Raw genomic sequence first — 25,155 nt, 5'->3', positions numbered from 1 at the left:
GTTGTGGCATTTATCACTCATTCATTACTTTTTCCTGCTAAGTAGTATTATATTGTATAGATATGCCACCCTTTGTTTATCCGTTCCCCTCTAGATAGACTTTTGAGTTGTTTCTGGGGTTTTGCTATTATCTGGGTTTTAGCTACTATAAACATTTGAATTCGAGTGTCTGGGATGATCTATGCTTTTATTTCTCTGGTGTGAAAAACCTGCAAGTGGAATGTCCAGATCATAGAGTTGACAGGTGTAGTTCAAACTTTTTTTTTTTTTTTTTTTTTTTTTTTTTTTTTTTGAGGCAGAGTCTCGCCCTATCGCCCAGGCTGGAGTGCAGTGGCCGGATCTCAGCTCACTGCAAGCTCCGCCTCCCGGGTTCACGCCATTCTCCTGCCTCAGCCTCCCAAGTAGCTGGGACTACCAGAGCCCGCCACCACGCCCGGCTAGTTTTTTTGTATTTTTAGTAGAGATGAGGTTTCACCAGGTTAGCCAGGATGGTCTGGATATCCTGACCTCGTGATCCACCCGCCTCGGCCTCCCAAAGTGCTGAGATTACAGGCTTGAGCCACCGCGCCCGGCGAGCTCAAACTTTTTAAGAAACTGCCAGCCAGGCGCGGTGGCTCACGCCCGTAATCCCAGCACTTTGGGAGGCTGAGGCAGGCAGATTAGGAGGTCAGGAGATCGAGATCATTCTGGCTAACATGGTGAAACCCCGTCTCTACTAAAAATACAAAAAAAAAAAAAAAAAAAAAATTAGCCGATCGTGGTGGCGGGGGTCTGTAGTCCCAGCTACTCCGGAGGCTGAGGCAGGAGAACGGCGAGAACCCGCGAGACGGAGCTTGCAGTGAGCTGAGATCGCGCCACCGCACTCCAGCCTGGGAGACAGGGCGAGACTCGTCTCAACTAAAAAAAAAAAAAAAAAGGAAAGAAACTGCCAAACTGTTTTCTGAGTTGGTATCATTTCACCTCACTGCAGCACTGTAAGAGAGCTCAGTTATTTCATATCCATGTCAATACCTGGTATATTCTTTATAAAAAAAAAATGGCCATTCTAGTGAAATGTACAGTGATATCTCATTGTAATTTTATTTGCATTTTCCTAATGAATAGTAATGTTGAGTATCATTTCACATTCTTATTTCAAAAGGTATATCTTCTTTGGAGAAGTGCCTATGTTTCTCCCGGTTATGGGTCATCTTTTGTTAGAATAGGCAGATAGCAAGACATAATAAGCAGGAGGGGGAGCCCCTGAGAAAAGGCGGTCAGGAAAATTTCATGCTCCGGAGACTACTTGAAACAGTCATTCCAAATACCAGCAGAGAGGAGAGGAAACACTTATGCAGAAAGGAACCCCCCTTTAAGATATCCAGTAATCACACACTCTGCAGCTAACCTGTCAGAATGTAACTAGCTGCATGCTGATAAGGAAGGAAGGAGGGCAAAGGAGAACTTCCTAAGAGACAAGCAGCACAATAAGCATAGATTGAATCGCTATACAACCTTCCTGGGGTTGCAGTAATGAGCAATGCTGCAATTAGGTAGAATTTGTATCCGACACTCAGCCCGCACTAGCACATCAATTGACAGAGAGTAAGGGAGAATCCCACAAACCTGGGGCAGAAACTAGGTGGGGAAAAGGCAGGCACTTAAGGCAGAATTGGGAAACTAGACAAAGACAAAGGCAGAGACTTGAGACAGAGGCAGGAACAGTGTGACATAATAAAAACCACAGTGCAGAATTCTCAGGACTGCTGGCTCATTCTCTCTCTCTCTCTCTCTCGTTTTGTTTTTTGTTTGTTTGTTTTGTTTTTTTGTTTGTTTGTTTGTTTTTTGAGAGGGTATCTCACTCTGTTTCCCAGGCTGAAGTGCAGTGGCTCTGTCTCGGCTCACTGCAACCTCTGCCTCCCGGGTTCAATCTATTCTCCTGCCTCAGCCTCCCGAGTAGCTGGGACTACAGGTACCCACTACCACGCTTGGCTGTTTTTTATTTTTTGTTTTTTTGTTTTGTATTTTTAGTAGAGACAGGTCTTCACCAAGTTGGCCAGTCTGGTCTTGAACTCCTGACTTCATGTGATCCTCCCACCTTGGCCTCCCAAGTTCATTCTCTTTTGAGCAGCCTGCTCTGCCTCCTCTTTCAGAATATACCATCTCTCCTACTACTTAACCCTTGCTGCTACTACTACTGTTTTCCCGGGCAGACCAGCCTGGAGTTGTTTTCTGTCTCTATCAGTCTGCTCCTCTCTTGGGGTGTATTCTTTCAATACATTATTTGCCTTTTATTTTTCTTCAACAAACCTTTGCTTACTTTACTAAGTCTCTTCGCCAAATTCTTTGTCATGAATAAGATAAGAACCAAGTACTCCTGCACTTCTTGGTAACAATCTTTTCCTGCTTCGTGGCATGTATGATAATTATAGATTGGAAATCAGACATTAAGAATTTTACATTGTAGGATGCTGAGTTTATTTCTTTAATATAGTTGGATTTTTCTAGTATGCAGCTACTTTACTTAGGTTTAATTTGATTCTGTCTTTTCTTTAAAATTTCTTTTGGAAATTTTAATTTCTTATTTGGATATTTAATGACAATTCTTTTAACTTTTAAGGGTTGTTCTAGAATTTTAATATGCATTATTAATTAATCACAGTATATTTAAAGTTAATTTTGTACCATTTCACTTTGAATGCAATTATCTTTGGACAGTGAAGTTCCATGTAACCCCTTCTTTTGTGCTATATTAAAATATATATCTATTTACATTATGAAATCCACAATATATAGTTAAAATTCTTTTTACCAAAAATATGTTTTTAAGGAAACTAAGATATTAAAAATTATCATTTTATTTATCTACGTATATGTCATTTCTGGTGCTGTTCATTCGTTCCTGTAGATCTGAGTTTCTAAGTGACATTATTCAGCCAGAATAATATCTGAAATTTCTTGTAATTCAGGTGCGACTTCAAACAATTCTTTGAGTTCTCATTTATCTGGAAATGAAGAATTATTTTTGAAGAATATTTTCATTAGATATAAAATTTTGGTTTTACATTTTTTTCCCTTTCAACACTTCAAATATGTAACTTCATGATCTTTTGTCTGTCATTGTTTTTGATGAGAAATGAGCCATTGTATCATTGTTTCTGTACATAATAGCTTATTTTTTTCACTGACTACATTTAAGATTTTCTTCTTCATTATGTTTTTAGTATTATAGTTATTCTATGCCTGCTTTTCTTTATATTTATTTTCTATAAATGTGCTTTTCTATGTATTTATTCCTCTTGGGTTTCACCATAATATTAGTTGATTTTTAAAATCAAATCTGAAAATTTTTCATATGTTAGTTCTTATAGTATGTTTTCTCCATCATTCACTTTATCGTTTCCTTCTGAGATTCCAATCACACACTATGAGAACGTTGTGTGTTATTCCACAGGTGATTCATGATCAATTCACACATTTTAATTATTTTTCCTCTCTGTTTCAGTTTGTATAGATTTTATTTCTATGATTTCAAGGTCATAGTATTTCTTCTGCACTCTGTAATTTGTGCTTAAGTCCAGGCCCAGGCATACCAAAAATAATGACCTCAGATATTGCAGAATGTGTTGCACAAAAACATCAATAGATAATGTAAAGCACAGTTGCGTTTATAATTATGGCTTAATGGAAGCTCATTTATGCTAAAACAAGATAAAATACTCCAAATTCCTGCTGTTATCTGCTAATGAAGTAATAGAATAACTAAAGAGAGGAAAATAATCTGTAAAGTATTAACTGAATCCACAGTTTCTACTCTGGAATGGGCATTTACTGATGCAAAAATCATGTTGAACACTTACCTTTATGATGAACAAACAGAAATGGTTTTCTCACAGCTCTTATAACATTGGCAACTATTGTCCAGTGGAATATTTAGAGTCAAGGGCTTATTAAATTCTATATATACTGCAAAAATAGTTGATTTGTTTAATATTTAAAGGAATTATATTTTCCTATAAAAATATTTTTATTGCTAAGATTTGACAACATAGCAAATTTCTTTACTTGTAAGACCAATAATAGTTTTAAAATGCTAATAGCTAAGATTTAATGAACACCTTTGTTGTGATAGATACTGCTTCAATCTAAAGAGGTGTTCCTGAAAATAACCCACTTAATTTAGCGTGATACTTGTGGCTTGAACATGGGGCAAAAACAGTAGCTAGCAGCTCTAAAACAGTGACCTTGATGAAGATGTTCAGAAATATATTAGCTGGCCAGTTATAAGATGATTGCCCCGCAATGTGTCTTTACCTGCCTGCTGCTGCCCAGAGTATCCTAGGAAAATTAACTTTCTCAGGAGTCTTTTTATGTCTTGAATTTTTTCTAGGGTATTGATGATGATGGGTGGCAATTCCATGCAGAGCCTCCATTCCCAAAACCATGGTCACTGTCAAGAGCTTATTAAGCAAGCACAGGGCGGTGTATTAGTATGTTTTCATGCTGCTGATAAAGACATACCCAAGACTGGGTAATTTATAAAGAAACAGAGGTTTAATGGACTCACAGCTCCACATGGCCCAGGAGGCCTCACAATAATGGAGGAAGGCGAAAGACAAGAGAGAACTTGTGCAAGGAAACTCCCCCTTATAAAACCATCAGATCCTGTGAGACTTATTCACTATCACGAGAGCAGCATGGGCAAGGTCTGCCCCCATAATTCAATTACCTCTCACTGGCTTCCTCCCACAATACATGGGAATTGTGGGAGCTACCATTTAAGAGGAGATTTGGGCGAAGATACAGCCAAACCATATCAGGCAGCTAGGAACAGAAGTTAACTAATATGCAGTAGGCTTACCCAGATGATAGATAATAATGTTCTACTTTCTGGATGCCATTGGTGATAATTTGCTTAAGATATTTACGTGACTATAGTCTCATATTATTTGAGTGTTCCAAAAATATAATTCTTTTCAACACTTCCTAGCTATGATTCTCCACAGTCTTTATCTTGATAAGAGCCATGACCATGGAGTAGAAGAGTGGATCACAATTTAAAATTCCAGAAATGGCACCTGTTTTTGGGAAAACATTAGTATTTAACCATGTTGACATTTTAAACCAAGGAGAAAATAAATACATAAACATATGATATGATATCTATCTTAAATTTTGACTGCAAAAATCATATCCCTACTTACTACTTCAGCGAAGCAAAGTAGAAGTAGCTTAATGAGTTAAATATGAAAGGAAAAGTATAATATGACTAGATTTTAATGGAAGCAGACACATAAATAGCTTTTTAGTGAGGAATATTTTCATACATTTAATAAATTTGTTAAATATATATGATATAGCTAGAACTGTAAAACTCTTGGCACCTGACAATGAATGGCACATATATAATCTCTGCCCTTGTAGAGATAACATTTAACAAATATAGCTAAGTTTTTGAAAAGAATGAAATTATTATGAATTAAAATGAGCTCTATAAAGAAAAAAAAATCAAAGAAGATGATTATGTTTTTGTAGAATTCTCCACTTTAGAAATAATGAGCAGTGAACATTGATGTGAGATAATTTCTGAGTTGAGACGTAAATGATGAGGTTTGCCCACACAAGCTTAACAGGAAAGCATGATATATTGAGTGGCAGTAGAATGCACAAATTTCGCAAAGTGTACCCAAAGGAGATAGGATGACCAGTGCCTAGATGAGCTAGAGAGATGATACAGAAGTTGGAAAATAATAGGATTGTTAACAACTTTCATTTAGAAAAATGTAACCAAACTAAAAACCAGAGAGGAGTCTAGAATAAATTATTTACCAGTGACTATGTCAGAATAATGTCCTTCATTTGTGTTTTTAAAGTAAGTCGAAAGGAAAACTTAATACCATTAGAGAAAAATGGACTAAAGACATAAACTTACAAATCATGATTTAGATATCCATATAACCAACAAAGGTAAAACAATAAATGTGTTTAAACTCACAAAAGACTTAAATGAACTTAGCATAGATTAAATTTTTCTTAATTATAAAATCAAATGTTCTCTTACATTTAGTGAAAAAAAATTGTATTGTTTTGGAGGTAAGGTTATCTGCATTGTTTAATTTATACTTTTGACTTTAATTAGTATTGGTTATATAATTTGAAATATTAAGTATGTAGTTTTAAAAAATGTAGTGCTAATATTGTGATTATTTTTCATAACTTAGATACAATAGTCTTCCTTTGATACTTAATCTTATAACAAGATATTATTTTTCTTTAGTGATTCCAAATGTAAGAAAGAAGATATTTTTCCAAAAGTAATTTTTTTTCTTCTTTCTTGTAGCAATAGCCATTTAAGAGACTTTCATTATTATATACTAAATTTCACTCAATTGTAAAAACAGTGTTAAAAATAATTCATCTGTCTTTTTCCTTAATGGAAAAAATAATCACTTAGTGTTCTTTTAAGTGAACTTGCTACTCTTCAGGTCATATGTAACTATATTTTTAAATAGAAAAATCAAATGTAATTTTATATATTCAAATCTTTTATATTTTTCTCAACTTTAAAATTTTAAGCCTTTTAAAAATACATTTATATTGTATCAAGCACTTATTTTTTAAAAATTGCCATTAAGCTTTTCATTTTAGAGAATAAAACATTAGTTGTCATGGTATTACTCTTGACTCATTTAAAAATACAGTTCTCAATAACATTCTTTCACTTAAAAAATACAGCAAATTGCTACCTGGTTAAATTAACAAAGGAACCTGTAGGGACTGAAAACTAAAATCCTATAAAAATGTGAGTAAGGTCACTACAGTTTTTTAAAATATAATATCATAAAAGCCTATGACCATGCATAGTTTCTTCAAACTGTGAGAGTTCTCATGTGATATGCATAACTATCACACAAAAAATAATTAAACATGGTCCCTTTGTATTCCGCATGATCTAATTATCTTCATAAGGAATTTTGCTGAGTTTTTAATTGTATTAATGAAAAGTGCACTTTTGACCTTCATCTTACCTGATATAACATTAGACAGTTTGCCATTTCATTTTGCTGAAGCACTTTCTTCACTAAATAAGGCAGATTGCAAAGAATTCTCACACATTTCTTGTGACTCTTTGCAAAGCAGTTTTAATTTCCAATGCCCTTTTTTCTGAACTGTGCTTGTTACCATCTTTGACCAACAGCATATGATAGACATGTTCTTGCGGAGTTCTGAGCATAAACCTCAGGAAACACTGCAGAGTTTGTACTCTCTGTATTGGAAACCTTCCTCCATTGGAAACAATGCAAAGTTAGCCTCCAGAAGGATGGGAGACCTTGTGAGCGGAGGCCTCAGCTATGCCACTGTTACCAGATGAGGTCCAGAGGTATAAAGGAGCCCAGGTGATTACATGGAGTAGAAAGAAGCCACTCCTGCAGAGCCCAGCCTAAAACATCAACCCAGACAACCATGAACAATAAGCAAACACTGGTTTGCTATTAAGCCAATACCTTTTACAGCAGTTTGTTATAGGCCAATAGATATTTAATGCACTTGTCTTTCAGGACACCAAATCTTGGTTTTCCTCATACCTCTGTAGCCATTGCTTCTGAGTCTGTTTTGTTGATCATTCCTTTTCTGTTTCTCTCTTTTGGATGAAATAGAGTTCTCTCCTTTATCGCTGTCTTTATAATCAGATTTATAAAGACAAATGGCTTAAAGTCAAATGGCTTCAAATACCATCATCATGCTGACAACTACTAAATTGATATATTTAGAACTCTCGCCTAAACTCTACATTTATATGTCCAAATACCTACTTATTTCCATTTATATCTACTAGGCATCCAAACTTCATATCTCCAAAACCTTATTCTTGGTTTTCCTCTCCAAGTTTGCTCTTCCAAGGCTTGCTCATCTCAATGATTGACAAGTCTATTATACTAATTCCTCAGACCAACATCCTTAGTGTGATTCTTGCCTGCTTCTTGTGTCTCACACCCCACATCCAATCCATGAAAAAACGCTTTGTCTCCACCATAAAATTATCATACAGTATCTTGTCACTTCTCATCACTTTCAACCTACCATCTTAGTTCAAGCCACCATTATCTCTCACCTGGATTGTTGCTATGACCCTCTAGATGATCTCTTAACTTACTTCCTTCTTTTTTTTTTTTTTTTTTTTTTGAGGAATATTTGATTTATTTAATCCTTTGCAGAACGTAGGACTAAGTGATTCTTTTTTATCATTGACAATAATTTATTTTTTTTCTTTTTCAAAGTCAGAATCTTTACTTTTTTTTTTTATTATACTTTAAGTTCTAAGGTACATGTGCACAACGTGCAGGTTTCTTACATATGTATACTTGTGCCATGTTGGTGTGCTGCAGCCATCAACTCGTCAGCACCCATCAACTCGTACTTTAAATCAGGTATAACTCCCAGTGCCATTCCTCCCCCCTCCCCCCTCCCCATAATAGGCCCCGGTGTGTGATGTTCCCCTTCCCGAGTCCAGATGATCTCATTGTTCACTTCCCACCTATGAGTGAGAACATGCGATGTTTGGTTTTCTGTTCTTGTGATAGTTTGCTGAGAAAGATGGTTTCCAGCTGCATCCATGTCTCTACAAAGGACACAAATTCATCTTTTTTATGGCTGCATAGTATTCCATGGTATATATGTGCCACATTTTCTTAATCCAGTCTGTCACTGGTGGACATTTGGGTTGATTCCAAGTCTTTGCTATTGTGAATAGTGCCGCAATAAACATACATGTGCATGTGTCTTTATAGCAGCATGATTTATAATCCTTTGGGTATATACCCAGTAATGGGATGGCTGGGTCATATGGTATTTCTAGTTCTAGATCCTTGAGGAATTGCCATACTGTTTTCCATAATGGTTGAACTAGTTTATAAACCCACCAACAGTGTAAAAGTGTTCCTATTTCTCCACATCCTCTCCAGCACCTGTTGTTTCCTGACTTTTTAATGATTGCCATTCTAACTGGTGTGAGATGGTATCTCATTGTGGTTTTGATTTGCATTTCTCTGATGGCGAGTGATGACAAGCATTTTTTCATGTGTCTGTTGGCCGTATGCATGTCGTCTTTTGAGAAATGTCTGTTCATATCCTTTGCCCACTTTTTGATGGGGTTATTTGTTTCTTGTAAATTTGTTTGAGTTCTTTGTAGGTTCTGGATATTAGCCCTTTGTCAGATGAGTAGATTGCAAAAATTTTCTCCCATTCTGTAGGTTGCCTGTTCACTCTGATGGTAGTTTCTTTTGCTGTGCAGAAGCTCTTTAGTTTAATGAGATCCCATTTGTCAATTTTGGCTTTTGTTGCTCTTGCTTTTGGTGTTTTAGACATGAAGTCCTTGCCCATGCCTATGTCCTGAATGGTACTACCTAGGTTTTCTTCTAGGGTTTTTATGGTATTAGGACTAACATTTAAGTCTCTAATCCATCTTGAATTAATTTTCGTATGAGGAGTAAGGAAAGGATCCAGTTTCAGCTTTCTACTTATGGCTAGCCCATTTTCCCAGCACCATTTATTAAATAGGGAATCCTTTCCCCATTTCTTGTTTCTCTCAGGTTTGTCAAAGATCAGATGGCTGTAGATGTGTGATATTATATCTGAGGACTCTGTTCTGTTCCATTGGTCTGTATCTCTGTTTTGGTACCAGTACCATGCTGTTTTGGTTTCTGTAGCCTTGTAGTATAGTTTGAAGTCAGGTAGCGTGATGCCTCCAGCTTTGTTCTTTTGACTTAGGATTGTCTTAGCAATGTGGGCTTTTTTTTTGGTTCTATATGAACTTTAAAGCAGTTTTTTCCAATTCTGTGGTAGCTTGATGGGGATGGCATTGAATCTATAAATTATCTTGGGCAGTGTGGCCATTTTCATGATATTGATTCTTCTTATCCATGAACATGGTATGTTCTTCCATTTGTTTGTGTCCTCTTCTATTTCACTGACCAGTGGTTTGTGGTTCTCCTTGAAGAGGTCCTTTACATCCCTTGTAAGTTGGATTCCTAGGTATTTTATTCTCTTTGAAGCAATTGTGAATGGACGCTCATTCATGATTTGGCTCTCTGTTTGTCTGTTACTGGTGTATAAGAGTGCTTGTGATTTTTGCACATTAATTTACTGGCAAACCAAATTCAGCAGCACATCAAAAAGCTTATCCACCATGATCAAGTGGGCTTCATCCCTGGGATGCAAGGCTGGTTCAACATATGCAAATCAATAAACATAATCCAGCATATAAACAGAACCAAAGACAAAAACCACATGATTATCTCAATAGACACAGAAAAGGCCTTTGACAAAATTCAACAGCCCTTCATGCTAAAAACTCTCAATAAATTCGGTATTGATGGAACGTATCTCAAAATAATAAGAGCTATTTATCACAAACCCACAGCCAATATCATACTGAATGGGCAAAAACTGGAAGCATTCCCTTTGAAAACTGGCACAAGACAGGGATGCCCTCTCTCACCACTCCTATTCAACATAGTGTTGGAAGTTCTGGCTAAGGCAATCAGGCAAGAGAAAGAAATCAAGGGTTATCAGTTAGGAAAAGAAGAAGTCAAATTGTCCCTGTTTGCAGATGACATGATTGTGTATTTAGAAAACCCCATCATCTCAGCCCAAAATCTCCTTAAGCTGATAAGCAACTTCAGCAAAGTCTCAGGATACAAACTTACTTTCTTGACACACAATCTCCTTTGTTACTGTATTCTTCAACCGATTCAACAGACAATTCAGTATCATTCGATTAAAACATAAGTCAGATTGTATTATAGATCTCCTTAAAACCTTCCACTAGATTACGTACATCATCAATTTTCTCTCATTACTTTTTAATATAACCTCTTATTTCTCTTATTTTCCCTGGATATACTCCATTTCACTGTTCTTTTTTATTCTCCTAGAAATTGCTAGAAACAAATTCAGTTTGTTTTTTTCCTGCTGGAAACTTATTTCTCCTACTGTAATCATGAATCACATGCTCACTTCCTTCCAATCTTTTTTTAAATGCTATTGTCTCAGTGGCGTTTCTCCTGACCACTTTATCTGAAATTACATTGCATTCCCCATTCAACCCTCTGGTATCTCTTCTTTCTACGTTATTTACTTTTATGCCACTTACTACTTTCTAATCTAGTGTATGCGCATGCACGCCTGTGTGTGAGTCTGTGTGTGTGTGTGTGAGACAGAGAGACAGAAGGTATGCTATCAATTTTTTTTCTTGTTTCCCTGGCTAGAATGTAAGTTCTATGAGAACAGAAAGTTTTGTCTTTTTCATTCACCATTCTATTTCTAGTGCTTGGAACAGCAACTGACTTTTAATAGTTGTCCTGTATTTCTTTCAAATGTATTAGTTTGGTAATTGATCGAATAGCTATAAAACTCAGTTTCTTAATATGTAAAATAGGAATGATAATGCATTTACTTCAAAGAGTTACTATGAGGATTAAATGAAATGCTCTCCTTCATTTTTGATTTTTGTAATTATTGTTTTCTCGTTTTTCCTAAGTCCGTGTAGTTAATAATTTATCAATTTTGATAATCTTTTCAAAAAACCAACTTTTGATTTTATTAATTTTATTGTTATTTTATTTCATTGACTTCTGCTCTGATCTTTACCATTTCCTTTGACTATGTTTGTAATAGCTGCTTTCAAACCTTTGTCGCTAAATCCAGCTTCAAGGTCCATTTAAAGCAAGTTTAAATTGACTGTATTTCATCCTTAATACTAGTAAGAATTTCCTGTTTCTTTGCATATCTGGGACTGTTTTATTATGAAAGCTAGACATTTAGACAATATTTTAACAACTATGGATCCTGTTTTATTTTTCTTTCTCAGTGTACAGCCACTGATGTCTCTGCTAGTTTTTTATTCTTATTTTAGTTTTCGGTCTGCATCCCCCATGTCAACCCTTTGCATAGTTTAGTCATCAATTACCGCTGTGGATGGAGGTTATGCTCAAACACCACAAGCCCACAAGGCTTTCATCTGCTAATTGGACAGGATGCGGGCTGGAATGCATGTAATACTGTAGCCTGTTCCGAAATCTCCTTTGGAGCTCATGATTTGCAGGACTGTCTTTGATCTCTCTCACACAAGCAGAGTTTCTGTCAGCCTGGAGACTGTGGAGAACTTACCTCACTCCTTGTATCTATGGTTCCCTCAGTTTTCAGAATCTCCCCAATAAATTTCTGGCTGGGCCGTTTCTTGCCCTGAACCAGGACGACAAACTCAATTTTTCCTGATTGTTTGCAACAATATCTGCCACTTGTAGTTAGCAAAGCCGTAGGTGTTTACATCTCTGGTTTTGGATTGAATTTTCTATGCTGGGTACCAAAGCTGCTGTTTTATTTATTTATTTATTTATTTATTTATTTTTATTTATTTATTTTGGCCAGATCCAATTTGATGAAACTAAAAGTGTACACCTGTAAATGGGGTGGGAGGGTGGAGATTGGGGGTAATGGGATAATCTCCATCAGGAAGACCACCGACTCCAGTTTTTCTCAGTTTTTCCAGGATAATCACACCTCAATTTATTTTCTAATTTTGGTTAATTTCCAGTGTACTTGAAATGTTTCTGACAATTTTTTCCTGATTTTATACTTTATTTCTTCCGAGAGGGATTATCCAAATTGGCAATCTTTTCAGGTTGCTCTTATCAGGAATGCCTCTTATTATTTCATTATAAATAACTCAAATATACTACATTTTCAAGAATAAGCTCTAAATTATGTGCCTGAAGTTTTACATTTACATGGTAAACACAAATATGGATAATATCCAAGATTTTCAGGTGTGCAGTTATCTATAATAATAGGGCCGAATGAAATTTTTAAAAAATAGGTGGCAATCTACCATAGTGTCACAGGACTTGACTAAAGAATCTAAGAGCAGGAATTATTCTTAACAAATCCATTTTTCTACTGATTTGAATTAAGCATATGCCTCTGTGAAACACATCTTTAATCATAAAAGCATTTATGAAAATTAGTGTTTCAAAATGTGAAGCATCAGAGTATATGTCTCTATTTGAAGAGCATGTAACTATGTGTCAGGGATTGTCAGATTTCTCTCTTTCTTTCTTTCTTTCTTTCTTTCTTTCTTTCTTTCTTTCTTTCTTTCTTTCTTTCTTTCTTTCTTTCCTTCCTTCCTTCCTTCCTTCCTTCCTTCCTTCCTTCCTTCCTTCCTTCCTTCCGTCTTTCCTTCCTTTTTTTTTCTTTTTTTTTTGAGATGGAGCTTTTGTTGCCCAGGCTGGAGTGCAATGGTGCGATCTCAGCTCACTGAAACCTCCACCTCCCAGCTTCAAGTGATTCTCCTGCCTCAGCCTCCTGAGTAGCTGGGATTACGGATACCTGCCACCATGCCCAGCTAATTTTTTGTATTTTTAGTAGAGATGGGGTTTCACTATGTTGGCCAGGCTGGTCTTGAACTCCTGACCTCAGGCAATCCACCCACCTTGGCCTCCAAAAGTGCGATTAGTGTCTAATCTTCTATGATTAGAGGTGTGAGCTACCGCCCAGGCCCTGTATTGTCAAATTTCTGCTGAATTGCTTCCTCCTTGTTTGACTATTCCTCTGGCACTTTGCTCCAACTGAATAATACAGGGTAGAAAAAGCAAAGACTAAAAATTACTGACCGCTTGTCTGAGCCAGAAATAATTTTAAGAATTGAAGTGAATGAATTTGCAGCAATGATTCTTAACCATTCTCTCCTTCCCTACATCTTTCCACCTCTTCAGTTCCCAGGAACAGAAAACAAAGAAATAACTAAAAACAACGGGTGGAATCCTAGCTCTGTCCCTATGGCTTTTCCACTGCTGTTTAGTCACGCCTGGGCTTTACTTCCATGAGCAGACATTGAAGTGGCCACCAACTGGTGCTCCGGAAGTTTGGTGAAACTATGGAAACAGTTGCCACACAGGTGTTGCCTCTTCTGATCATGAGCTGATTTCTTTTCAGGAGTTCACCCAGAAAAAAAAAGCATTATGAAATCATCTCTTTGGGTCATCTTAAGTAATTTATAAAGCTGTGTTTGACTAGTAATACTTCTGGGATTTTAATAAAGTGGATAAATTCAGTGAAAAGTCAGAAGTCAGTGAGCAGAAAGGTATACTTTTCCCCCAAAGAGGTTGCCAAGGAACGCTTTTCCATGGAGTAAGAAATGATGACCTTTCAATGTTTGTCTTTCCCACCGATGCTTCTCACCATGTTACTGATTTGAAAGACTAAGTTTTTTTCTGTTTTTAGTTTTTCTTATAAAAGAAAAGAAAGAATCAGGTTTTACCTTCAATAAGTAAGAAAACCTCTATCTCATTACTTTCTACTTTTCAGTAAGTCCCTAAAATGGTGATGGCTTTTCAAATTTCTCTAAGAAAGTAATGTTTATGCTGTTCTTTACTCTTCACCAATCCTTTGACTTTACCCCTTAACATCTAGCCAACTGGACACCTTAGGACTGTGAAACTTGGTAACGTTACAGTGAGCTCATAAGGCTGATTTTGTTTTCTCAACAATGATCTGAAGTCACTTGTAAATATGCTAGCTCTTCCTAATGAGTCACTTTGTTTCAAATTTCCAACATTTAAGTAAGCCCAACCTGCAAACTGAGACTGTATTGATTTTAAAATGTGAATACTAAACTCTCTTTTCCTTTTATTTAAATTATAGAAAACTCGTGCCACAAAGAAAGAGCCAATTATGCATTTGATGGACGTTAGCATTTGAAATCAATTTAGTTTGTCTGTCATGCACACCCCTTCCTCATACTCACTACTTTATCATCTTGGGAAAAATTATCTTTCTCTTTTGTCTAAATAGAAAAATAATGGTGTTGATTCACATCACAGGATAAATTTCATTTCCAAGTAAATAATGTGCAATAATTACAATGCACATATAGATTTTTTTGGTCTGAGCCAAGGCATACTGAGAACAGGAAATCATATCATTTATCACTTTCTGATATGAAAGATTGTTTTCTCCCTGTGGCTGCTGCTTGTTTACAGTTAGTAACAGCAGGTGGGGAGGAAGAAGCAACTCACTGCTTGCTTTGCTTCAAAGTGATTTACACAATTCTTAGCTATACAGACAATATATATGATGGATGTGCTGTTTAATTAGACTGTTGTAAAAGCTGTAATTACATCTACTAAGTGCACTTTTATGTCTGTGTACATAAGCAATTTCAAGGAATGTCATTTGTACTCCACCAGGCATTGTCTGGGCTTTTGGAATTGGTTTTGGGGTATACGTGTGTGTCTTCTGGGTTTTTATTTCGTAATCAATACAGACTTCTAAATAAAAGGATCTATTCAGAAATAGCCTTTGAAAATATGAAGGATAAGAAAACTATAAGAGATCTTTAGTATGAACTTTTGGGACACAAATATTATCAGTTCTACAATTTAAATTAAGCCACTTAAAACTTTCCATTTTGAACATTAAAAAAAAAAGTCTGATAATCCAATCTGTTGAACAGCTTATACAGGCATTAGCAGTGAAGTCTACAGAAGTAATAGTGTTCGCCATATTCAGTTTAGACGAACATTTGTGTCATGTTCATACCCTCTTTGTGATCCATTAGTAAAATGGCTTTGCCTTATTACTAGTGTAAAAGTGATTTATTTTAAGGGTGCTATTAGACTTTGGACTCATGCTGCAACTTCAGCTGTTAGAGAGCTATTGTAGCCAATACAAATGCATTCTACATCTGAAGTTGATGAAAAACATTTGCCAAAAGGCAAAAGAAAATCGACTTGAACAGCTCAGAGATTCTATGTAAATGAGCTGCTGTTGTTTTATTGTTTTTGTTTTCAATTTTTCCTTTTTATTACAATCTATTAAATAGCACAGGTAGGCAAATTAGATGTGCAGTATTTTCAAACTTTATTCTCAGAAAATTATAAATTTACTACTTGAACATAAATTATTTTTAAATGGAAACATTGTTATTTAATAGGGCTAAATAATCTTATTTACTTAAAAAAATACACAAATGAAATATTCTAAAAAAGTGAACCCCTTCAGTGCAAACCTAACTTATATCACCAATATTATTAACTCTTTTATGTCAGTCTCTGTCTCCATTCCACGTCCCTTCCTCCCCAAGTCTTTGCACCCTATGTTGTAAACCATGCCTGGTCTACATTAGACTTTTTGAAACCCCCAGTGAGGAAGAGTTAAAGTCAATATTTTGGCAATTGCTATGTGATCAGGAACATAAGAACAAAGTTTTGAAATGCCAGTAGATCAACCTGATTTACTATGTTATGCGTGTGAATAATTGTTGAAGTTGTAAAAATTGATTGCGGCTCCCTCCTCTCTAATTCATATTTTACTGAGTTTAAGTTTCTTCACTCTAAACATTATTAAAAGTAGAACAGTTGGATAGTAAAACAGACAAAGTAGATGAACTTAACAAACTTCATTCTTCCATGTTCCAGGACTCGGCCACCATCATTCCTCATAGGTACTGAAGTCCAGGTGGAGAAATGATCAGCTGCATTGACAAAATGCTTTAAATAACTAATAAATATATATTTCTTTCTCATACCTTAATTTGATTTTGTGGGATTGCTTCATACACAGAAGCTTGAGTTTGGAATAGCTTTATGAAAATTAAAACCACATCCAAATATGTTCTTAAAATGCAATGACTTTTGAAAACTAGAAGATAGCTTATTGTTTGAGATATGTTTTCTTATTTCCTAAGTATTTTCTTAAGAATCAAATAATCATAACTAAGACATTTTTGGATGTATATATCACAAAATACAAATTTTCAACAATTAACAATAAAACATTTATAAATTTGCTTATTTACATTTAGTTCATAAGCTCATAGTCAGTATGTGTAACAAAGCAGCATGACTTAATGGTTAAGAAGGTGGATTTTGGAGCCAAATTTCCTCGGCTCAAATTTTTATTCTGAGACTTATTACCTGTGTGACCTTGAGCAACTTGAGCTTCCTAAGATTCTATTTCAATTTAAGAAATGTGCATTAAAAAGATCTATTTAATACATTCATATATGAGTCATAGTACACATTTTATAAATGATGTATTACCTTACAAGAAGAAATTCTATTATCAGACATACAATTCTCAAAATGATATTCACATCTTTGCTCTCTTGTAATTTCCAACTTTAAGGGCTTTGGACTGCTTTAGACAATACTTCTAGTATTTGTTGAATGTCTATTTTGAGCCAGGCAGTGTCATATGTGGGAAGAAAGCACAGTAACTGAAATAGAAAAAGAATTTCTTTTTGATGAGTTAATGACTACAATGACTCATGTAGTAGTTGACAACTGAGGATAAGTTGAGGGAAGCTATCATTTCTCTCAGGTCTCATAGCAGAGGCCAGATTGCTTAGCAGAGAAACTTCCGCCTAGTAAGTGTTCATAGGATTAGCTGTTGTTATTTACTGTACATCTCTTCTGAGTCTTATTTAAAGATGACATTTCTGTAATTCGGAGTAAACGTCCTAGCTATACTAACCTAGCTATACTGGCTATAACCTAGTAACGCAGACATACTGAAGTCAGACTTCGATTTTTTTTCTTTTTAGTCTGATATGTAAAAGAGTGATATAAATGTGACCTTTTTTCCCTTTCTCCCTCAAGTTGCCTGTATTTGTCTGCTTTTTTTTTTTTTTTTTTTTCTGAGACAGAGTGTTGCTCTGTAGCCCAGGTTGGAGTGCAGTGGCGAGATCTTGGCTCACTGCAAGCTCCGCCTCCTGGGTTCATGCCATTCTCCTGCCTCAGCCTCCTGAGTAGCTGGCACTACAGGCACCCACCACCACGCCTGGCTAATTTTTTGTATTTTTATTTGAGACGGGGTTTCACCGTGTTAGCCAGGATGGTCTTGATCTCCTGACCTTGTGATTTGCCCACCTCAGCCTCCCAAAGTACTGGGATTACAGGTGTGTGCCACCGTGCTCAGTTGCCTGTATTTCTTCTTTTTAAAATTCCGTCTTCCCCCAGAGTGAACCTTTAATAAGATGAGCCTCAACAAACTTAAGAGAATTATTTGACACAGAAGACTGGTTTGCAGAAGAAATAATAGACATCTAGACATGGTGTAGAGTATTTAGCACTGACTTCTCTATTAAAATTAACATTATTTATGTTGTTCTACTGAAGTAGAACACAGAAACAAAACTATGATTCCAGAAATGTCATAGGAACTCAATCACAATCTTCATATACTAGGCCAGGATATATTATGAGGCTTATCATAATTTTTGGTACTTATGCAGCAACATGTCCATGACTTATTTCTTGAAAGGCAAAAACGTCTGTCTTACATTTTACAAATAACTCTCAGTAAGTCAGAAGACCATGAACTTACTATTGGCTGTGACTGTGAACATGTGTGAGAACAAGGGTGATGGGAAACTAGCCGGGGCACATGTGAACAGATGTGAAGGACTCTTAAGTAGCCTGGTTTATCTTCTTTCCAGTGTACTCCTTACTCTAAAGTAGAACTCATTACAAAATAACAGAAAGACACAGAAGACTTTGGAATATGATTTACGTTGTCTTAATTTTCTATGAAATTTAGAAGATTGCTGATATTTTTGAGAGGGTTGGAGCTAAGCATCAGAAGTAGTCTTCTTCTTGATATAATAATAACAAATAGGGAAAAGAAATGAAACATTTTTAACTTAAAACATCAGTTTACATTCATATGAGCTTTTCTAGGATGTATATGAGAGAAAGATATATTTGTTTTCATTAAACCACCTATTTAAGAATATAGTTGACCCTTGATTTTTGACTGCATCTGGTGCTGGTGCCTCAAGCCCCTCATTGTTCAAGGGTCAACTGTATAGTCACAGTACAATTCATTCTACACGTCTTCCACACACCATCAAAAACGACCCTGAAAAAGTTAGGACATCATTTCTCATAGCAGGAAGAGGACCCAACTTATCTTGAGAAACAGAGAGAGATTAGCAGATGTCAGTTCTCATAAGTGTGTTAGTTCTTAGATTATTCATGTCCAAAGCAGGAAAAAAATAAAGAAGTCACATTGATTGGATACTTACTATGTACCAGGAACTATGCTAGCTGCATTTATAACCTTATTACCTTAATGGAAGTATATGATTAAATTTTTTCTCAGCATTGTGTCAATTATCTCAAGGGTCCACTCTTGTCATTTACATTTGCCATAAAAATCTATGGAATAAGCAGTATAAGTGCAGTCCATGCTTTCAGGGAGTGGAGAAGCCAATGGAAATTTTAATCTATATTCAGTAACATAACTTCAAGATGGGCCAAAGTCTTTAATCAAAGATAGATGACTACGTCTATGTGTTCTGGCTCTAAGAACTGCCTGATCTCTAAATCCCTTTTTGGCATCTGCCATATGGAACAATGTTTTCAGAGATTTACAGAGCAGAAAGCAAATATCAGATTTTTTAAAAAACTGTCTGTAATTCAACTTTTCATCTTGATTTCTAACATGATTACTCTGAACTTCAGGTGATTTCATCTGTGTTCTTGGAATAAAAATAATATGAAAAATTTAGAAATTTAAATCCAAAATAAAATATCACAAATTTTTTGGAATTAATACATACTTTCTATTTAAGAAGAATGACTTTGATCAAGCCTGAACTCTGGTCAATCTCTCATTTTTATGTTACAATAGCAAATGTCAAAACTTTTTGTTATTATTTAAATATTCTCTAAGAGACTAAACAGAGGGCTTTTTCCTATGTTTTCAATAAGTGACACCAAAGCTTCTTTATTGTGACAAATGCTGTCCAACATTGAGAGCATGGATGTCACAAAACTTAGCAGTATGGTATCTCCTCCTCTGACATCTAAAAGGATGGTTATCTTTTTAATTTTCAGATATACAATATGTTGTTATAAACTATAATCACTGTGATGTTTATTAGATTTCTTGAACTTATTTCTCCTATCTAACTAAAATTTTGTATACCTTCACCAACATATTCCCAACTCTCTCACCCTCAGCTTCTGGCAGCCACTATTCTATTCTCTGCTTCTGTGAGTTTGACTTTTTAAATTTTCAAATATAAATGAGATCATGTGGCATTTGTCTTTTTGTTCCTGTCTTATTTCTCTTAACATATGCCACTCAAGTTCAGCCACGTTGTCACAATTGACAGGCTTTTCTTCTGTTTCAAGGCTGAATAGTATCTAATTTTATATATCATATATATATCACATATATATGATATATAAAACCACATTTCTTTATTCATTCATTTTTTGATGAACACTCAAGTAAACTCCACGTTTTGGTTATTATGAGTAATACTGCAATGAACATGGTAGTACACATAACTCTTTGACGTAGTGGTTTTACTTCCTTTGTATATATAACCAGTGGTAGGATTACTAGATTGTATGGCAGCTCTATTTTCAATTTTCTGACAAATATCCATACTATTTTCCATAAGAACTGTACTCATTTTCATTCACATTAGCGGTGTACAAAAGTTCTCTTTTTTTCCACATCCTCACCAACACTTGTTATCTTTTGTCTTTTTTGTAATAGCCATTGTAACAGGAATAAGCTGATATTTTCTTGTGGTTTTTATTTGCATTTATCTGATTATTAGTGATGTTGAGCATTTTTCCATATACCTGCCAGTCATTTGTATGTCTTCTTTTGAAAAATGTCTATACTGGTCCTTTATTATTGAGTTTTAATTCCTTCCTTAGGTTTTGGCAGTTAGAGGAAAGGGAACTTTGTTAAAAAGACCCAAGTTTTCTTGAAATAATCTAGGACAATTTGTCTCATCAGTAAGTGAGGCTTATATTTACTCTTGTTGGAATAACAATACACTTTATAAGCAAATAAGGGTTTACTGGTGTACATGCATATCATCTAGCATAATCTTACATCAACCGGAAAGACGAGTATTTTAGTAACTGTGACAGGAAAAGTCTTCACCTCTTCTGATTGTGAATCCCTGTAACACTCTGAACACTTTATTTAAATGAGATTTTTTGTGTTCCTCTCATCCTACTTTCTTGGTGATTGACAGTGATCTATCGCTCACAAAGCAGAAGCTCTGATAGAATAATGAAAAGCTGATCGCTTTCCTCTTCCAACACAGTGTCTTTTCATCTCTTTCTCTAATCTCTGCTTATTGTTCATCTTTGGCATTGTCAGTCACCAAGTTGTACAGTTTACAAATACGGGTGTGACAAGGGAGAAAAAATAGTCAATCCAATAATGTGAAGTCTATCAAGTACCTGCCTGGCTGCAGTTTGAAACTCCTTCTCCAAGCTCCTGTAGAAACCAGATCAGGGCTTAGATAACTGTTTTTCTTTTAAAAAGCAAATAGATTTTCCCCCTTCTTTCTGAAGAGCTACTCTGAGTGACTGAGTGAGATGGCTTATTCAAGGACCCAGTCTTCTTTTGTTGGACAGACACTGGTCAAATTTTGGAAAGCAATGAAAAGAGAGCCAGTGACACCTGGGTTTCTCTTTGTTAGAGAAAATGCATGCATGGTATATAGAAAAAAAAAAACTCATATAAATACTTGGCTTTCAGACAAATACAGTTTAATGCCTATTACTATGCTTGAAATGAAAATAAACTCATTGCAAAATTTCTTATTAACCAGAACTTGCAGATTTTGGTTCACAGAGCTGAATATACTCATTGCAACAGTAATAAACTCTCACTGTTTAAAAAATGTCTTTCATTTATGTAATTTATCTATTTGTATCTTAAAAGTAAATTCAATTTTGATTGAAATTAAGTTTAATTGGTTATTCAGAAAACTTAATATATTATTTATGTAGATATTTTCACTTAAATTAAATAATATAATTTTAAATATAGAAATGATGCCCAACATTTTTCATAATTGTTGTACCAATTAAATAAGGTAACAGAAGAATGTGACCTTACCCAGAGCCTAGCAATTTATGGGTCTTCAATTAATAATGGCTATTGTAATTATTATTTTCTTCTTCTTATACTAAAAATTCAAAGATATGAAGAAATCTACCAAGGAGTAACTAAAATTGAAAAATATAATGCATTACACTTAGTTTGAATCAAAAGCACACGTCACAAGACCTGATGGAAACTGATCTGTCATCACCATATTCAGTGTGATAAAGCTATTGCACATTGTATTCTGAACTGGCCTGACTTCATGTGAGATATTGTGTAGTATTCTGGGTAAACTTTCTTTAGACATGCACACAGAATGTTCTCCCGCTTACATATATACAAGAAAGTTTTCTAAGCTGGAATATTTGGAAGTCATACCATATAACAAAAACCTAAAATTTAGTCTGGAAAAGAAGATTCTTAGCGAGGAAATCTTGATTTTCTTCAAATAGTAATTACACCATGTTCAATGCGATTAGACATAGTTATGTGAAGTATCAAAGAACAAAATTAGAAGCAATAACTGTGATAAGAATTTGGGTTTAATATTAAAGAAAAACATTTTAAAGTTAAAGTTATGGGAGACTTTGCTGCTGATAAGCTATAAGGTTCTATTTGATCAACCCTCTGGTATAAAACAACTTTAAATTCTGCATAAATTATAAGATCAACTCTCTGAAGACACTGCAGAGTGAGCAAAAATAGAATCAACCAACGAAGATGGAACTTACACACGATTCACTAAAGAAGACAGCATCCCAACTTGCCTGGGGCAGACTCTAGGCTTCCCAAGCAGAGGCACTCAGATGGAAAACTCACAGTTGTACTGGCTTGAAAAACTAGAAGCTGGGTATGTTAGCCTTCTGTTATTACCACAACAGATTACCAAAAGCTTAGTGGATTAAAGTAATGAAAACATATCTTATTACAGTTCTTTAGGTCTGAAACTTGATGTGACTTCACCGGGCTGAAATCAAGGTGTTGGCAGGGCTATGTTTCTTTCTTGAGGTTCTGGGGGAGGATCCATTTCCTTGCCTTTTTCAATTCTAGAGGCCATTCCCATTCCTTTGCTCATGGATGCTTCCTGTACCTACAAAACTAGCAATGCATTAATTCTCTGACCCTTTATTAAATCTGTCTCTGACCAAAGCCAAAATGGTTTTCTGGTTTTAAGGATTCACATGATTAGACCAAGCCTACTCAGAAAATCCAGAATAATCTCTCCATGTCAAGATCCATAACCTTTATCACATCTTTGAAGTCCCTTTCGCCATGTAGGTAACATATACAGGTTCTGGGGATCAGGACCTAGAGGTCTTTGGTGGGGAAAGTCATTGTTCTGCTTACCACAGTGGGGACTGGGGAAACTGCAGTTTGTAGAAAATGAGAGAAGTGGAATTCCAGACTAGAAAAAGCCAGAAAAGGGTACTGTCAAATTGTACGGATAAGTTTTGTCCAGTTATCTGAAGCACCAGTGCATGACACAGATTCCAAACAGTCCGGCAAAGGCTATAGAAAAGACCTGTGGTAAAATGTAAGCTCCTGTCCACTATAGGGGAAGAGAGGTTTTTGGTTTTAGTGTAGCTAAGCAAACTGCGCGCTTACATTGCAATAATAATAGTAGTAATCATTAAAGGTGTCAAATAGCTTGAAAAAGCCTCCAAAATGAATTCCTTATCAAGGAAATGTCCAAATAGACCCTGGCTGGCGGTCTTTAGAAAACATTACATTGCATGGAAGGTTGAGCTACCCAGGATTCAAAGTACTTTTCAAATCTAAAATTTTTTGATCATGATATTTGTTCCATGAGAAATAGGTTTACATTTTTTGAAAGGCTATGTCTTTAAAGTTTTCAGGCAGTAAAGCTTAAATTGTTTTGGTATTCCGGGATTCCTAGAGGAACTTAGAAGAGTGTTAAACTATTGGATTGGCATGATTACGAATAACTATCAAAAGCCCAAGGTTAGTTTATTATGTTTAGCTGAAACCCTGAAGAGGAAAAGAAACTATTATTTATTTAATTAATCTTAAGTGTCAGAAAATTGACTCAGTAATTTTCATATACTAGTCATTTACTTTGCAAAAATTCTTTTGAAGAATAAATTATTCTTATTTTCAGAGGAAGATACTGAGGATAAGAAGTTGAGTAGCTCCTCAGAAGTCACAGATGTGGTAAGTGGTAGACCCCTATGGCCATTTAAATGCCAGCTGAGTTACATCATCTGCTGTCCTACTGGGAAACTCACTTGGGGAACTTCTGTTGCCACAACCTTGAGAACATAATGGCAATAAGAGTAATTAAAATCTTCTAGTATAATAACAACAAAATTAAGTGAGAAGTTAGATCATGGCTGAATTGGTGTTGTTTTCTGATATTTTTATATATATATATAGACATAAGAACAAATACATTTATTTTCTTTAGTTGAAAAGGTAATAGTAGTCTTTAACATTCCTTTCTTTTCTAGCTTATCTTTAAGATTTATTTCTCCTTATAATTCATGCATATTCTCTTTTTAAAGTTTTCCTCATCATGAAATATTTCACTTATTTAATAACAGTCCTCCATATGCCTGTCATACCGCCAAAAAGTGCACTGTGATTTTATCTGATGCTTCACTTCTCCTGGTGCCTTTACCGGATAAATTACAAAGCTTCTGTTCACAGACAGTGGAAAGAGGGAGAACATGGCACACCTATTTCTTAACAAGAGATGAAATCTCGTGGAAAGGTTGGTAATTTAATTGTGCCATTAAAAGTACCCAGCAATAACTTAATACTGAGATAAGTAAAGGACAAAGAAGAAAAAGGGTTAAAACAAACTATTTTATCTAAAGGGGAGAAATCCAAATGCTAACAATCTTAATTTTGGGGTACAAATAAAAATCTATCACTAGGAGGCAAGGAGAAATATATTACCCTGTATCAAAGAAGAAACAGATAAACATATATTGCTATCCCAGTAGGAAAATTTCAATTTAAACATAAGAATACCTCACAATGTATATGGACTTTTAAACTTTCCCATAGATTAAGGATTGCATAATTGCAATATTTGAAAGCTTGGGCAGTAAAATAAAATAAGATTTATAATCTCCAATATCAAGTGGAACTTAATGCTAACCCACAATCTCTCTCATTTTCCTTGGCCAGTTCACTTTCCCAGGGGTTATTTAAAATATCCTTTACTTTTTTAAAACATCAACTCTATATTCCACAGTAAATGACCTCTTACCCAGGTGTCATAGA

Source organism: Macaca mulatta, chromosome 5 (genome assembly GCF_049350105.2).
Source record: "Macaca mulatta isolate MMU2019108-1 chromosome 5, T2T-MMU8v2.0, whole genome shotgun sequence".
In the NCBI taxonomy this organism is placed as follows: Eukaryota; Metazoa; Chordata; class Mammalia; order Primates; family Cercopithecidae; genus Macaca; species Macaca mulatta.
Note: the sequence above shows the minus strand (reverse complement) of the source record.